The sequence below is a fragment of the Diabrotica undecimpunctata genome, chromosome 7 (genome assembly GCF_040954645.1).
Source record: "Diabrotica undecimpunctata isolate CICGRU chromosome 7, icDiaUnde3, whole genome shotgun sequence".
In the NCBI taxonomy this organism is placed as follows: domain Eukaryota; kingdom Metazoa; phylum Arthropoda; class Insecta; order Coleoptera; family Chrysomelidae; genus Diabrotica; species Diabrotica undecimpunctata.
Genome location: NC_092809.1, coordinates 69,395,578 through 69,413,016, shown reverse-complemented (window position 1 = coordinate 69,413,016; position 17,439 = coordinate 69,395,578). Strand labels below are relative to the sequence as shown.

The 17,439-nt window shown below is 31.6% G+C and overlaps 1 long non-coding RNA gene across 1 annotated transcript; it reads right to left on the bottom strand.

Annotated features, from left to right (window-relative positions):
• Positions 1–645: 645 nt before the first annotated feature.
• Positions 646–17,165, bottom strand: LOC140445463 (uncharacterized). Its single transcript, XR_011951398.1, has 3 exons — positions 17,005–17,165; positions 10,462–10,617; positions 646–895 (listed from the first exon to the last, which is right to left on the bottom strand). It is a non-coding gene; the product is annotated as an uncharacterized lncRNA (long non-coding RNA).
• Positions 17,166–17,439: the final 274 nt, after the last annotated feature.

Below are 17,439 nucleotides of genomic sequence, written 5' to 3'. Positions count from 1 at the left end.
TCTTAGTTTACGGTTTCAGTGTTTTTTTAATGATTTCTGGAATAACTGCCTTTCAGAGCGCTTAGCGTCATTAGTGTCGGTACGACCGTGTTTGAATTCAGCCAACCATCGTTTAATGGTTATCATTATTTAGTTATTGCTTAGTTTGGGTGGTATTTTTTCTTATCAAACAAATCAACAGATATCAACGAAATTGCTTTAAATTGTTTATAAAAATTATAAAAGCCTCACTTTATGCACTCTAACTTAGTACATATTAATCCGAATGACGCGAAGTTAAACTTTAAAGTATGCTTTTAAATGTTATGACTACCGAAATTTAATAAGATAATTTATTAGACTTATTTTATCTCATGGTTAGGTCCGAGACTTGAAAGATTTAAATTTGCTAGGCGTCTCCTAAGGTATAATATAGCTGAACTTTAAACACAGTGGATTCTTTTTATTGTGGAATTTGGACGGTGACACAAATGTAAAAGTTTTAGAACTTCTTTAATGTAAAAGATTCTAGTACAAAATTATCAAAGTTAGCGTTAAATAATATTTTTATATAAATGATATTTATTTTCATTTAGTGGGATAGGTTACGCCCAATGTTTACTTCTCAATGGCTGATACAAAGTCAAAACTATATAGAGAAACAAATGCTAAAAAATATTTTTATTTTTAATTTAAAAATGTCCACAAGTGTCTGTTAAAATATATAATTAAAAATACCTTAATACTACTGTAAAAATAATAATTGGAGTTAATATAGTTGGTGCAATAGAGACAGAAGAAGACTGCGTGTTACATAAGTTGGTATTACAACTTTTACACCATTTATATCCAGGTATTGAGGTTGTCTGCGTGAGATTGCATGTATTGTTGTATCCGCAGTGCCTGTAGATAGTTACTGAAACAAAATAACGACATTTTAATATTTTTAAAATAATTTATAAACTTTATTTTATTTCTAGTCTTTGATTATAATATATTTTTTGTACTAAAATTGTTAACAAAAAAAGGATGAAAAGACGTAGCCTCGAATATAAAAATATAAATAATATAAAGATTTTTTATTACATTAAAAGTACATAAATATATTTACTAATGCAGGTAACATACATAAAAAGGTATATAAGTTCCAGATATACTTTAACAGAAACATTCTAGTCCTGGATATGACGGTAAAAATAGTAGAAAACCTCTGAATTTTTTTTGTATGCATCGAATGTTCACAAAAGCTTGTTTTTAAACGGTTTTTTTTATATTAGTAGTAAATTTTTTCGCCATGTTTATAGTAATCGACTCTCTCTTACTCAATTATCTTTAGTCGTCTCATCATCATCATTCAATTTCTTCTGTCCACTGCTAGACATAGGACTCTCCTCTTTACGGTTCTGTGCGTTTTGTTGCCATTTCTTGGATATTCGTTTAATGTCGTCCATCTAGAGTGTTGGTGTTCATTCTCTGCTGCGTTTGTCCTCTTTGGGGCGCCAGTCAATAAGTTTTCTGGTCCATCTTGAGTCTTTTAGTCTCACTATGTGACCTGCTCAATTCCATTTTAGCTTGTCTATACGTTCGATAATAGGAAGAACGCATTGGTCAAATGTCTTCCGTTTCATAGCTATCGGGATGTTACTCTTAAAGATGTCTCTTAATGAACCATACGCCGCCCAAGCAAGCGTTATTCGTCGTTGAAATTCACAGGTCTGATTATCCTTGCTTATTCTGATTTCATGACGGAAATATTTGTACTTTTCTGTTAATTCTACCACTTGATTTTGGATAGTTAGGTGTTCGCTGGAAAACAAATTTGTCATAAATTTGGCCTTACTGATGTTCATTTTTAGACCTATTGTTGAAGTCACGTTTTCTTATTCTTGTAGCATTTATTGTGCTTCACACAGATCTTCAGTAGTAAGTACTATATCGTCGAAATACTATAAAAATAAAGAAGACAGAAGTGACAACTGATGGAACAAAACGGTTGATGGAAAAGAGACGCACATTTCTAAGTGGATTAAAGCGAAAGACCGGTGGTTTCAAAGAATTGAATAAACAAATAAAGAAGGGAATAAAGGAAGATTTAGGAACAATCAAAACAAGATAGAAAAAAATAGAAAAGAACCAAGGCCTGAAAAAGATCAAACTTAGGAAAGCCTATAAAAATCTCATTGAAGGATAAAGATGAAAAAGAAATAAGAAAAAAGAATAAAATCCTAAAAGTTACTCAAACATTTTACCGTGATTTATATTCTTCAAACAAGAACCCAGATACCACTGCAAAGGAAGATCTGAAGAGAAAGATAACAAATGCCAACTCAGAAATACTCCCTAACATAGAGTCCTTCGAAATAAAATAAGCTGTGGCCCAACTAAACAACAATAAGGCTCCGGGCCTAGATGGAATACGTGTAGAAATGTTGACGGAGGGGAGTGAAATTATTCTCGAAGAATTGAACAATTTTTTCAACGAATGTCTTTAGAGAGGAGAAGTCCCAGATGAATGGAATAAAAGTTTGACAATACTTCTCTTCAAAAAAGGAGACAGGGGAGATCTGAAGAACTATATGCCAATCTTCCTGCTGTTTTAATATACAAACTTTTTATGAGAGTAATAAAACTAACAAGTTAACGTCGAAGCTCGATAGCTATCAACCGGTAGAGCAGGCAGGATTCCAAAAGGGTTACATTAAAGGGGATCATCTTCTTATAGTCAGAACGTTAATAGAGAAAGCCACACAAACACACATGTAATCAACCCTGCCCCTAAGGAACATATGTATAACATTATAAAAGTGGGATCCACATGTCCGAAGACCAAACCGATCACACTTCGCTATTGAAGTGGTACCTGTCTGACCCCCAGGCTTTTCCTCCACCCCTCCTCAGCGTGTGACTTACGTGAGGAGGCTTATGATCTGAAAATTACTTTGGGTGCCCTGGGTAATTGGACACCCTCTGTTTTTATTGACTATGGTTAAGCCACCTAACTGTAGGGGTAGCACACAAATCGGCTTTTCCCCCTCTTTATTTTACTGACTCTATAGAATTTACTCTACCTTGACATTGGGACTAGTGTCCCTAAAAGAAAAGTCTGGGCTGATGACTTCCTGTCCGAAAAGAGTGTGTAATCGTACACTCAGGCAATCCTCGTACCCTCAGGCCAATTTGGCAAAATAAATTTTGTTCTCCTCGCCGGCTGAGCATCCGAGTAGGGCCCGGCCACCGAGCCCATGTATGCCGCACGTGACCTCGGTACTCGGAATTCGCGTTTAGATCAGCATACGATCTGCCTGAGGGGCCTATGCCTGAGGGCTGGTATAAAAGGCCTGACAGGCCTTTTATACATTTTAATTTGGGTTTATTAAGTTTTTGGATGAATCAGTATATATGACTTTTGATGTTTATGATATGTTTATAAGATATTATTCTGTAGAAGACATGGTTTTGTTTAGACAGTGAGCGATTTGTTTTTGTTTATAGAGAAAGTCAATGAATATCACCCGAATTTATACATTGGCTTCGTTGATTATGAAAAGGCATTCTACTCCATAGTACTTTGGGCAATAGAGATAGCTATGAACAACTTCTGGATATACTCCAGATACAAAATGCTCATACATAATATTTACAAGAAAACTCCAATGAAAATACAAATAGATGCGAAAACCAAAGCTATACAAATCAATTGAGGAGTTCGTCAGGGAGATGTTATCTCACCAAAGCTATTTGCACTTGGACTGGAAGATGTCTTCAAAGACATTGACTGGGCACAAAAGGGATAAAGGAATAAATGTTAATGAAAGAAAACTGAGTCATTTGAGATACGCGGATGACATTGTAATATTCGTTACAAGTTTCAAAGAACTAGAGACTATGACATGAAATGACATTTCAAACTTCGGAAAAAGTAGGTCTTAAGATGAACTTGGAAAAAATTTAAAAAAAAAGGACAAATACACCAAACATTAAACAAATAACATTGAACGACGTAAATTTAGAAACAGTAAGCGAATACATCTAGCTGGAACAGATAATGAAAGTTAACAAAGAAAATTAAACTGCCGAAATTACCAGAAAAATAAGGTAAGCGTGGGCAGGATTTGGAAAACTGAGTTGGATTTTAAAAAGCACTGAAATATAACAATATTTGAAAACCAGAATTTACGATCAGTGTATGCTCTCTGCATATCTGATACAGAACATCAGATATGCAGACGACACCATCCTCTTTGTAGACAGTTTAGGAGGTTTACAGACACTAGTGACGCAATTGTGGAGAATCAGTCAAGAATACGGACTTGATTTTAACATAAAGAAAACAAAGTACATGGTCATCATGGTACAGTAGCATATTCCACCTAGTCAATTACTGGTAGATCAGCAACAAATACTCCAAGTGTCCCGTTACTACTATTTAGGAACCACCATAAACGACCAATGGGACCACTCAGTTGAGATAAAACAAAGAATTGAAAAAGCCAGGTCAGCATTTGTCTGAATGAGCAAGATGTTTAAGAGCCACGACATACATATTTACAGTTTTGCTCTATGGGGTTGAATCATGGACTAACCGAGGCATCCATGGGAAAACTCGAGGCGTTTGAGATGTGGTGTTATGGACGGATACTGAGGATCTCCTGGGTGGACCGAATAACAAACATTGAGGTTCTACGTCGGATGGATAAAACATGTGAAATTATATCCACAGTGAAACAACGCAAGCTAGAATATCTTGGACATATAATGCGAAACGGTCATAGATATAACCTGCTGCAACTTATATTACAGGGAAAGGTCTACGGAAAGAGATAACCAGGAAGAAGAAGAATATCTTAGCTCCAGAACTTACGAAAATGGTTTTCCTTGACCACTTCAGGACTATTTCGAGCTGCGGTCAATAAAGTTAGAATTGCCATGCTAGTAGCCAACATCAGTAACGGATAGGCACCACAAGAAGAAGAAGTATGCTCTCTATACTCACGTATGGCTCACAGACGTGGATACTCACCAAGTCTAATATGGATAAAATAGTAAAGGCAAAATAAGCGATGGAAAGATCAATGCTTGGGGCGAGACTTATAGACAAAACAACAAACAAATGAATAAGAACCAAAACCAAAGTAAAAAACGCAAGAGAACATGCTGAAAAATTAAAGTGGAGCTTCTCAGGACACAATGCCCGACTGAAGGATAAAAGATGCAACTAGGAAATACAACAATGGAGACCATGGTTAGAAAAGAGAAGCAGAGAAATACCACAAATGAGATGGGCTGATGACAGTAAGAAGCTCGGAGGACACAACCGGAAGCAAGTGGGGCAAAATAGAAAACACTAAACTGATTTGGGGTAAGCCTATGTTCAAAGTTGGATTACTTAAGGCTAAAGAAAAAAAAGAATAATGTAATTATATATTAATTTTTGTTTTATTTTATTCTCGACCAATAAAAATAAAAAACGTTGTAATTGTTGTTGTTATTAAAAAATAAGTTGTTATAAACAGTTCATAAATACACGTATAAGTTTTTATTACACCCGTAACTTTTGAGGTTGCTAGGAGTGGGGGGGGGGCGACCGAGTTTGTTACGCCACTAATATTTACGATTATAATATCTACATAGAATAAACAAAGAACGAAATAAATAATAAAGTGAACGAAAATATCCAAAACTATAAACTAAATGACCAAAAAGTCGCGGCCATGTTCAAAAGTAGAATAAAAGAAAAACTAGTCAAATTATCTAAAGCACATAGTACTGACAACTTACAGGAAACTTGGAAACAATTTAAAGAAACCATCGTGACGACAGCAAAACAAACGTGTGGAATAAACCATGTAAACAGAAATAAGAAGCAAACACGATGGTGGGACGATGAATTACAAGCCCAAATAAAATATAAAAAATAGAAATGGAAAATATACTTAAACAAGAAAACAGAAAATAGTTACGAAGAATATAAACGACAAAGAAAGGTGGTGAAAGGAATGGTGCTGAGGAAGAAGAAGGAAGCCTGGGATGAGTTTGGAATGAAGATGGAGGCAGATAGCCGAGGTAACCAAAAATTGTTTTACAAGACACTAAAGACGCTAAGAAAAGACCAAATAAGATTATGAAAAGATGGAGACAATACTTCAGCGAACTCCTAACACCAAGACAGACAAAAGAGGAAACTGTAACGATAGAAGTAGAAGCAGAACATGGACAAGAAAATTATATCCAAATAGAAGAAGTCAAAGAAGCAATTAACAATACAAAGAGAGGTAAATCGGAAAGGAGTTGAATTTTTAACCAAAATTATAAACATGGCTTGGAACCTATGTACAGTTCCCGAAGATTGAAGAATTGGCATAATACTACCAATCTTTAAGAAAGAAGACCCAAGTTCTTGTGAAAATTATAGAGGAATTAATATACTCATTATCGTCTCCAAAATATATGTAAGCATCCTAGAAAAGAAATTAAGACACATTGTTGAACCACATCTGGATGAAGTACAAAGTGGGTTTAGGAAGGGACACAGTACGCAAGACCATATATTTACGTTGAAACAAATAATTGAGAAAGCTAGAACAAATAACACAGAAATATATATGTCTTTTCTAGATATTGAGAAAGCATTTGACAGAAAGTCCCAGGAAGCAATTTGGAAAAGTCTGCAAAATAGAAATATTGACTATCAACTAACAGGTGCTATCAAAAGTCTGTATCAAAATAACAAGAGTTATGTACGTAAGGATAACTTGGAATCAGAGAAAAAAAAAACCTCGTTTGCAATAAACGAGGGTCTAAGACAAGGAGGTGTTATGAGCCCCACACTGTTCATATTGATTATTGACGACATAATTAAGGAAACAAAAGCAAGTATACCCAAAGTACATATTGGATATAGTAAACTACAACCGGTTGGTAAAGCTAAGTGTGCATTCGCAGATGATCTCATGTTATGCACTTCCAACGAAAGAGACCTCCAGAAAAATATAGACAGCTGGAATAATGAGCTGGCAATTAGAAACATGAAGATTAATGTTAAGAAAACCAAGGTGATGCTAATAGCGAAGATTGACCGAAATGTTAACATAGAAATTAACCAATAACTCATAGAACAAGTAGATGCATTCAAATACCTAGGGGTTACCATATACAGAGAAGGTACCATGCAGAATGAAATAACAGAAAGAATAAGTAGTGCTTCAAAAGTGTACCATAATCTTATGTAAACCGGAAATCAGCAGAAGAACCAAAATGACAGTTTATAAGACAGTATTCTGACCAATCTTGATGTATGGAAGCGAGAGCTGGGTTTTAACACAGCAATTAAAAAGCAAGATAAAAGCCATTGATATGAAATATCTAAGACGAGTTAAAGGAATAAAAAGGGACTTTCTATTATGTTGTGTGTCTATTGAATATTTCAGTATAACTCAACAGATATAGCTGCAACATTCAAAGTCACTTCATTGATAAAGGGAGGAGCCAAAACTCAATTATATGTAAGCGGCCGAAGCGTAAACATCCATATATTTAGCATTGAACATAAATTCTAGTGCGTTTGCTACGTTGTCGGATAACTTCGATAACATCGGATTCTGAGTGCACAAGATCGTGAAATTATATGCTCGGTTTTATTATGACTAATAACTTAGCAAATAATATATTTTACCAATTACCTCAAACATTTTAAAATCAAAAAATCCCAATCCACCTGCTCCAGAAGAATTGTTAAAAATGATTTTTTACAACTGCAAAAAAGGTGGCGCTTCTTGCGGGTGTCAGTAGGGTAAGAGTAGGGTTATTTTGCAATGCAGTCTGCGGATGATGCAGTTCAATTGCCAAAAATAGCCCTCTAATTAATGAAAAAGGAGAATCATGAATGTGTTGCTTGTGTGAGTCCATTTTACAAAAGAGGTAATAGAAATAATTTAGACTTACTCACAATCAGTTTAATTTTACTACCCAAAACGACCGGTTTTGCTTTCTAAAATTTGCAAAGCATCATCAGGTCAGTGGTACAAAGTAAATTAAATGCTGCAATTATAAATAGCCCATATTAGGGTGCTGTCTTATAAAGATATTGAACAAAAAAGTTACAGTAATTATGCCAGTATTACATTCTGTGTTTATTAATATGCATAAAATTGCTTCAGCAGACAAAGTAACAATCCACAAATTGGTAAAAATATAAAAAGATAGGTAAGTATTTTGTTTATTTCTAATTTATTACAATTCAACACATTATCTTTTTACCAATTTGTGGATTGTTACTTTGTCTGCTAAAGCAATTTTATGCATATTAATAAACACAGACATGAAATATTGGCATAATTACTATAACTTTTTTGATCTATATCTTTATAAGACAGCACCCTAATATGGGCTTTTTATAATTTCAGCATTTAATTTACTTTGTACCACTGACCTGATGATGCTTTGCAAATTTTAGAAAGCGATACCGGTCGTTTTGGGTAGTACAATTAAACTGATTGTGTACAGTAAATTAGACTGTAAGTCCAATTTATTTCTTTTACCTCTTTTGAAAAAGAAGAAATTGGTGAAGAAAGCTTTGATGAAGAGTGAAAAATTAACAATTAAAGTACTATTAATATTTGATTTATAAAACATTACTTAAATAAAAAATGAATGAACTTTTCATATATATAAATATAAATATATATATATATATACATATATATATATACATATATATATATATATATATATATATATATATATATATATATATATATATATATATATATATATATATATATATAGTTTGGAATATATTAGTAAAGTTTATCATAACCAATAAAAAGTTTCTCAATTATTAAAGCAATTAAAGCTAATAAAAAAATAAAAAAAACATTTTCCATCTTTTTTATGACAAGGGGTAGTTTTTAAGGGTGAAAAATTACGCAATAAATAAATAAATACTTTAATAATCAGTAAATGAGATTTCAATTCAGTAATGTAATATTCAAATAATAAAGTTTCTTGAAATTAATTTTTTCAATAATTCTGCTTTAAGGGGGTAGTTTTTAAGGGTTGAAATTTCACTGTTAATCAAAAATTATATCATAAACGTTAAAGAAACTATTTGGGTAATATTAATATGTGATTTGATATTTCAGAAATATAAAAAATAATTTTTCATGATTTTCGATTTAAGGGATAGTTGCTAAAATGGTTGAAAAATTAATTAAAATCATAAATCATGCTTATAAATGTTGCAAAATATTTATTTTATTTAATTAATCGAGATTATTTATGCCAAAATGCTTAAATCTTCATTTTTTACCATTTAAAAAAAAAAGGGGTGGACTTCACCCCTAAAATGCAAAAAGCGCAAGTTCAGCATATGTCACTTTTGAAGTTGAGGGTTATCACTCAATCCCAAATTTTATGCAAATCGATTTAGGTTCATTCACTGTACTATTAACATAATATACTCTAAGGAAATCTGTCATGAAGCAATAGAGGATGTTGAAGCCGGAATTCGAGTTAACGGAGAATGTATCAATAATATTAGATACGCGGATGACACGGTGGTATCCGCTAATAGTTATGAAGCCCTCTTGGAGTTAATAAATAGAATCACAGAAATGAGTCAGAGATATGGACTTTCACTGAACATTAAGAAAACAAAATGTATGATGATATCTAAGAAGGAACAGCAAAATTGAAAGAGTCAGTGTGAATGGTTAACCAATAGAAAGAGTAAAAACATACACCTACCTTGGTACAAACATCAACTAAAATTGGGATCATTTCTTAGAAATAAAATCTAGGATAGAGAAAGCAAGATCCACATTTTAAGAATGGCTAAGCTATTCACATGTCACGATTTATCAGTACCCATACAAATCAGGTTCCTACGATGTTATGTTTTTCCTATACTGTTGTACGGAGTAGGGTCGTTGACTCTCATCGACGCTAAATGCAAGAAAATTAAGGATTTCGAAATGTAGCTTTATCATAAAATTCTGAAGATATACTATACCAACTACGTTCCTAATCAGGATGTGTTATTAAAAATGCAAAAAGGAAAAAAGCTGTTAACTACAATAAAAGCAGTATTCGAATACCTTGGTCATATCATGAGGAACAGCAAAAGATATGGGTTGCTACAATTAATTCTACAAGGAAAAGTAGAAGGAAAACGGGGACCAGAAAGGCGAAGGATTTTCTGGCTAAAAAATCTACGTACGTGGTTCAACACAATAACCACAAATATTTACAGAGCAGCAGTTTGCAAAATACACATTTCCATGATCGCCGCCAACATCCAAAACGGATAGGCACTACAAGAAGAAGAAGACCAAAAAAAAAAACGAGTAGGGAAAAGGCAAATATCATGACAATGACATTTTGCCTATGACTAAATATTAATTCCACCACAGGTTAATGAAATATTTTAAATTTACTTTTAAAACAAAAAATTACCATTTATAAGAAAAACAAACATTTACTTACCATTTGTTAAAAGAGTTACACAAGCGGGTGTCTTGGTTCTGTCTTGGGGAGTCGGGCAAGTATAATTCCAAGTGGAATTCATGTTCACTCCACTTTGGCACCTAGATCCATTTCCAAGATTCGCACTGCACACGTAGCAGTTTAGTGCGCTTACCTCTTAAAACATACAACAATATAATCCATGTATATATATATATATATATATATATATATATATATATATATATATATATATATATATATATATATATATATTAGAAATGATTATTTCGACCAAAAAATAATTTATAAATAAGTTCGAATTATCGGGTAAAGTGGTCTGTAATGAAAATCGTTTTCATCAAACAACTATTTTCAAAAATCAAAGACCCAGTACCAACCTTATATAAAAGTAATGTCGTTTATGAAATACCGTGTTTAGGATGTCAAAATAGTTATATTGGTCAAACATCACAATGGCTAAAACAACGCATCACACAACATAAAAGTGATTGCCGCTTGAGAAAAAATACTTGCGCAGTGGTTGAGCACTATAAAAACACTGGTCATATGCTAGACTATAACAAAGCTCACATTTTGGCACAGACTGATAACTACAAAAGTGGATTATTTCTTGAGATGTATTACATTAACAAAAATAAAAACACTTTAAATTATAAAACGGACACTGGACAGTTAAGTAACATATATTGTAACATATTGAACAAAATTTATAAATATTCAAAATAGCCAACATTCATCTTAATAACAACTAACCTTAATAATTCATCAAAGAAATATTATTCTTCTAACTTTTTTTTTATTGTTATTTTTATTTTTACATTTGAAATAATTTTAATTTTTTATCGTATAGCTGTAACGAACGTGCTTAAGACAATTTAATCTTGACATTTAATATTTTAAATACTTCAATGTCATTTTTTATTTGCGAAATCTTTTAAATTCTGTAAGTGTTTTAAAATGTATTTGTACGCCATTTTTTGTAATGTTCATATTGTTTTAGTTTACTCCTGAAGAAGCTGTTAAATAAATGGCGAAATATTGAGTAATTTAGAAAAACGAAAGATTTTCATGTATATATATAATATATATATATATATATATATATATATATATATATATATATATATTATATATAAGAAAAAAAGAGGTACTTGTGACTCGTTTGGAAAAAATATATAAATATGTTTTTTATGGGTTGGTTGGAGTCAATAAAATTTTAATAATAAAATATTTCATTGACTCCAACCCATAAAAAACATATATATATATATATATATATATATATATATATATATATATATATATATATATATATATATATATATATATATATATATATATATATATGTATATATATATACATATATATAATATATATATATATATATATATATATATATATATATATATATATATATATAAATATATATATATAAATATAAAATAAAGTTTTATTATGAGGTTGCAGTCATTAATAGGGCAGGAAAGTGAAATTCTTTGTTCTTTATCAAGCTTTCGCAAAATTTATGTGCTTCTTAGTAGAAGTACAATATTTTAATTTTAATAACCTCATGTTGTAAGTTTTTATACTAGTTTTATATAATGCTATTTAATTATAATTTCATTGTATTTACTGATATCATATTTTAGCATATCCTGAAGAAGCAAATAAATTTTGCGAAAGCTTGATAAAGAACAAAGAGTTTCACTTTCCTGCCCTATTAATGACTGCAACCTCATAATAAAACTTTATTTTACATAACGTGTCAGTCAATACCTAACTACTTTATATAAATATATATATATATATATGTATATATATATATATATATATATATATATATATATATATATATATATATATATATATATATTGTGATATTGAAATTTAATCTAAATTTAAATACAGTTACTGATTTTATAACTTTCAATAATTTGACATATCATACAATTAATTCATTTAATCAGTATTCTATCTAAAATGTATCTCAATGATCTTAATTACAGAACACAAAATTAAATAAACTGTTTAAATTTAAACTCGGGGTTTCTCTTTAAGCTCTAAAATACCTTTGCCTTATAATAATGTAAAAACCTACAACAAAAGCAATAGAGCAAAAGGAAATACAAGAAAAGTAAATTGTTTAAAAAAATTAAATACATACAGTGATAAAACACCTGAAAAAATTTATTTCACATATTTATAAACAAACCAAATATAAATCTTCCTTCGTCCCTACCCTGACAATTGAAAGCTTTTTCTCTTCGTGCCATCTCCGCGACCGATTTTGTCAATCATCATGGCTATTCTAATCTTAGATGCTGCCGCTCTGAATAGTTCGATTGATGTGCATCTGTACCATTCGCTCAAGTTACGCAACCATGAGATTCTTCTCCTTCCTAGACTTCTCTTGCCCTGGATTTTCCATTGTGTAATTAATTAAAGTATGTTGTATCTTTCATTACGCATAACATGCCCCAGGTATTGTATCTTTCGTGTCTTGATGGTTTCCAATATTTCCATTCTTTTGTTGACGCTTCTCATCACTTTGTCGTTTGTTACATGCTCGATCCATGATATTTTGAGGATTTTTCTATACACCCACAGTTCAAATGCTTCCAACTTTTTAGTAGTCGACGCGTTAAGTGTCCATGATTCTATCCCGTAAAGCAGATTCGAGAAAATATAACACCTTGCCAGCCTAACTCTCAAGTCTATTTTTAATTCTCTTGCACAAAGTACCTTTCTCATTTTATTGAAGTTTGTTCGTGCTTTCTTTATTCGAACTTTGATTTCTTTGGAGTAATCGTTTGTGTAATTAATTACTGTGTATCCCAAGATAATTGTAGTAGTTTTCAACTTGTTTGTCAAGCTTTCATCATTATTTTGGGTTTTTGATATCCTCATAAATTTAGTTTTTTTGATATTTATTGATAATCCATATTCTTCTCCATACTCAACTATCTTGTTCATTACCTTTTGGAAGTCTTGGAGGTTGTCTGCTATGATAGTATCCTCCGCATATCTAATATTGTTAATTGGTGTTCCATTGACCATTATTCCTGCTGTTTCTTCCTCAAGAGGTCTTTTCATAATTTCTAGAGTATACATTAAATAGTAGTGGTGACAATACATACGCCTGTCGTACTCCTCTTTTAACTTCGAACTCTTCTAACGTGTGTTCATTAATGCGTAGCCGTGCCTGCTGTTTATAATATATATTTGTTATAATTCGAGGGTCATTGCATTGTAATTGTTTTGCTTTGAGGACATCCATTAGCTCTTTGTGGCGTACTTTATCGAAAGCCTTGTTGTAATCTATGTAACAGACGTACATATCTTGATTCATATCATTAATGGGCAGTTGATCTGGCTCCGGGCTTTTTCCTTTTCTGGTGTTCTTTAGTCCATACAATATTTCTTCTTTTGTGATTTTTATACTTGTTTTCCTGTCCCCAAAAGATATATATTTTGTAGGTTTCCTCTTTCGTCCTCGAAGAGCTCTTTCATTATATTTTTTTTCATCGTTTTATCTTTTCGTCAGTCGTTATCATAGTATTTCCATATTTATCTAAAAGAGTTGTGTTGTGGTTTCTTTTTTGCAGCCCTGCTATTTTTTAACCATTTTATGCTGGTTAAATAGGTTGTATTATTTGTTCTGAAGATCTTCTATCTCTTTAAATTTTTCCTCATAGTAAGTTTGTCTTGTCTTTCTTATCATTTTTCTGATTTCATTGTTAATGATTTTGTAATTGTGACTGTCTTTGTTCTTGGCTTGTCTTCTTTGGTCCATCCTGCCGTGTATTTTGTCGGTCATTCAGTTGTCTCTCTTTCTTAGCGGTTCTTTTAATATTTAATTTATCAAAGTTTTCGTGTATTTTCTGTTGGATTTTGGTTTTTTATATCAGCTTCTTTCAGTTTTCTAACATCTAATTTTGGAGTTCTTTGGGGTTTTCTAATACAATTAAGCCTAAGAGTGACATTAGCGATTAGTGGGTTATGGTCTGATGTGACATCTGCTACTGGATATGTTTTAACTGATTTGATGGTGTTACGATATCTCTCATCATCTCAATCTCAATCATTATATAATCGATTTGATTTCTTACCACTTATTCCAATTTATCTGCTGGTGAGCGCCATGTATATAACCGTCTCATAGGTAATTTAAAGAACGTGTTTGTGATTATTAGACTTTATTCTTTATTAGACGCTCTCCTCTATCCTTATGTTTCTCTAGTCCTTGATCTCCCGTTATTGTTCCAGCTCTTCCCTTGCTGACTTTTGCATTGAAATAGCCCATTACTACCGTGATTTCCCTGTTCTTTGTTATTTTTAGTGCATCTTCAATTTGTTGGTAGAATGTTTCTATTTCATCTTCTGTTGCATCCGTCATTGGCGCATATAGTTGGATCACATTTATTTTTGTGTGTGATGTCCTCATTTGTAGTAGCATCTCTCTTTCTGAGATTGGGATAAAACTCTCTCTTGACTTGACCTCTGTATCGACAATAATTGCTTCTTCACGTGTCAATGTTTCCCGAGTAATAATATAAGGTACCGGTTTCTGTCGTAAGGTATCCTGAGTTAGTCCCTCATGTTTCGCTTACACCTACAGTTAATATATTTATATTCATTCTTCTCATTTCTTAATATTGTTCTAAAGCTATTTTCTTGTGGCATTTTAAAGTAATTACTATTTAAATGGGAATAAGCTACAATTAAAGGTTAAAGTAAGTTTATTGACGTTTTAATTTCCACTTCGAAAATCGTTCTAAAAATACAAACAATTTTATTTCTTGAAGGATGTTATGCATTTATTTTTCACACAGAGGAAATCTTCCAAAAATAAGATCTTGATAAAGCTTTATTTCTCTTCCGGTGATCATCATCGATGGAGAATAACCAGTTGCTTCATATTCCGAATTTTTAAAGGCTAACAAGAATAGAGGAATTAAAGTATCCCAATCTTTTTGATTACCAACGTACGTTAATTAGTAAGTTCTGTTTATTTTTATTTAAAGATAAGTGCGAACTTGGCTTTCATGCTTTCATTAGATGCAGCCGATGCCCTTCTCGTAGTGTCAACTTTTATTCGTTTTCTTCGCTATTGTTTGAATATCGATGGTCAGTTGTAGAAGATCGATTTGTAAGAGACCTATCTCTACTAGTATTTCTAGTAGGACTATGTGATGAACTTCTGAATGTTGATCAAGGCGACCTTCTGACCTTATCCTTTCTCTCTGACCTTAATCTTTCTTTTCTTGCTTGAGATCAGCTTCTGCAATTATTTTGCAAATGTTCCATTCTTCCGTAATTAAAAAAATTTCTGTTTTTAAGTTTTTTGTTGAATATTTTGGAAAAATACTTAAAATTTAAGATAAAATAGGTTGTTGGTTATCCGCGGTTGTGACTTCTTTATTTTCTCAAAATCTTGTTAATTTTAATTTTATTCTGAAGCTATTTTCTTGTGGCATGTTAGAGTAATTACTATTTAATTAATATTTATACTTAATTTTAATTTTGGGTGAGATCTAGAAATGCTTTTCGCCGCTTCATACTCATGGGATGAGATGAGTTCTCCATTTAGCATTTAGTGATGCTCTAATTGAAGAGCTTGTTGTATATTAACATCCTGTAGTCCATCTATGAATGTCTGTATACCAATTTATTTCAGAAAATCTTTAGGTGCCTGAGGGTACTACAAATGCAATAATTTTATTATCGGCTTCATATTGTTGCAGGCTTTCACTATGCTTTTGATATCGAACTTTCAGATGAGTTTAATAAACCTACTTTAGATGCTGCTGGCTAACTAGTCTCTTAAGCTTGAACAAAATAGGTATAACTGGGTGCATCCTGGGGAATAAATTACAAGATAGTTGCTGCCTGTCCTCGAAAAAACAATACCAAGGGAACTGTCATTATTTTCTCAGTTCAGTCATTTGTTGTAGCTGCAGCTTCGAATCAAAAACGATGTTTCCCATTCTGATTGATCGTAGAATGTGTGGTTTTAAAATTTTGCTAGTTCTAATTGTGCGTAAATGACAACTATAAACTAGAAAAACTCAAATACTACTCTTCCAAACTGTCAAAAACATCGATTTATATATACTATAACTTTGCTAGACATCTCATGAGTTTTCGACGATATCTTGACTATTCTCGAACTACTTCTTTTAGTCAAATCGGACTACAGATATAAAATGAAAAACAAGGTATATTTGGGATGTTTGTTAAACTGGATCATATCTTTAAAAATCCAAAAAATACTGTTCTTATCCAATGTGTACTCCTGGTGTTATATATGGGTAACTAGCATGGACTTTGAAAAAAGATAACGTTAATACAACACAAAGAGTAATAAAAAGGCAAATGGTACATATAAAAAATTAAAAAATAAGATTCGAAAAAAATATATCAAAACTAAAATTGCAATTTTCTTGACACATCATCAACTATAGATGATACAATCTTATTTTGGTTTCTATTTTGTTTTACTTTCTGTTTAAAATATATTTTATGTTTGAAAAACTCACCTTCAGTACAGTATAATATAAAATATAACAATCCAACGATACCAAAAATTATCGGTTTCATATTGAAATATAAACTTTAATAAAATAAAAATAAAACCACACCAACACAGTGTACCAACACAGGTTTTTATGTTTTTTTGTCGTTAAATAATGTTGTTAGTTAATTTTTATCTCTTTATCAGAAAATAACACTTTTTCTTATCTATCTTAATCTAAATTTTAAGAAGTCAATTTATACGAGGATATTTTTAATTTAAATTACAATTACTTGGTATTTTATTGGTTATAGTTTTCTAAGACACATATTATTTATCTTGTTATGACGCATATAAAAAAATCTAATAGATAACGTGTTTATCTTGACTATGAACATTGCGTTTAGCAATTGCATTACAAAGATTAGATCATAGATTTATTTTAGATTTAATGCAATAA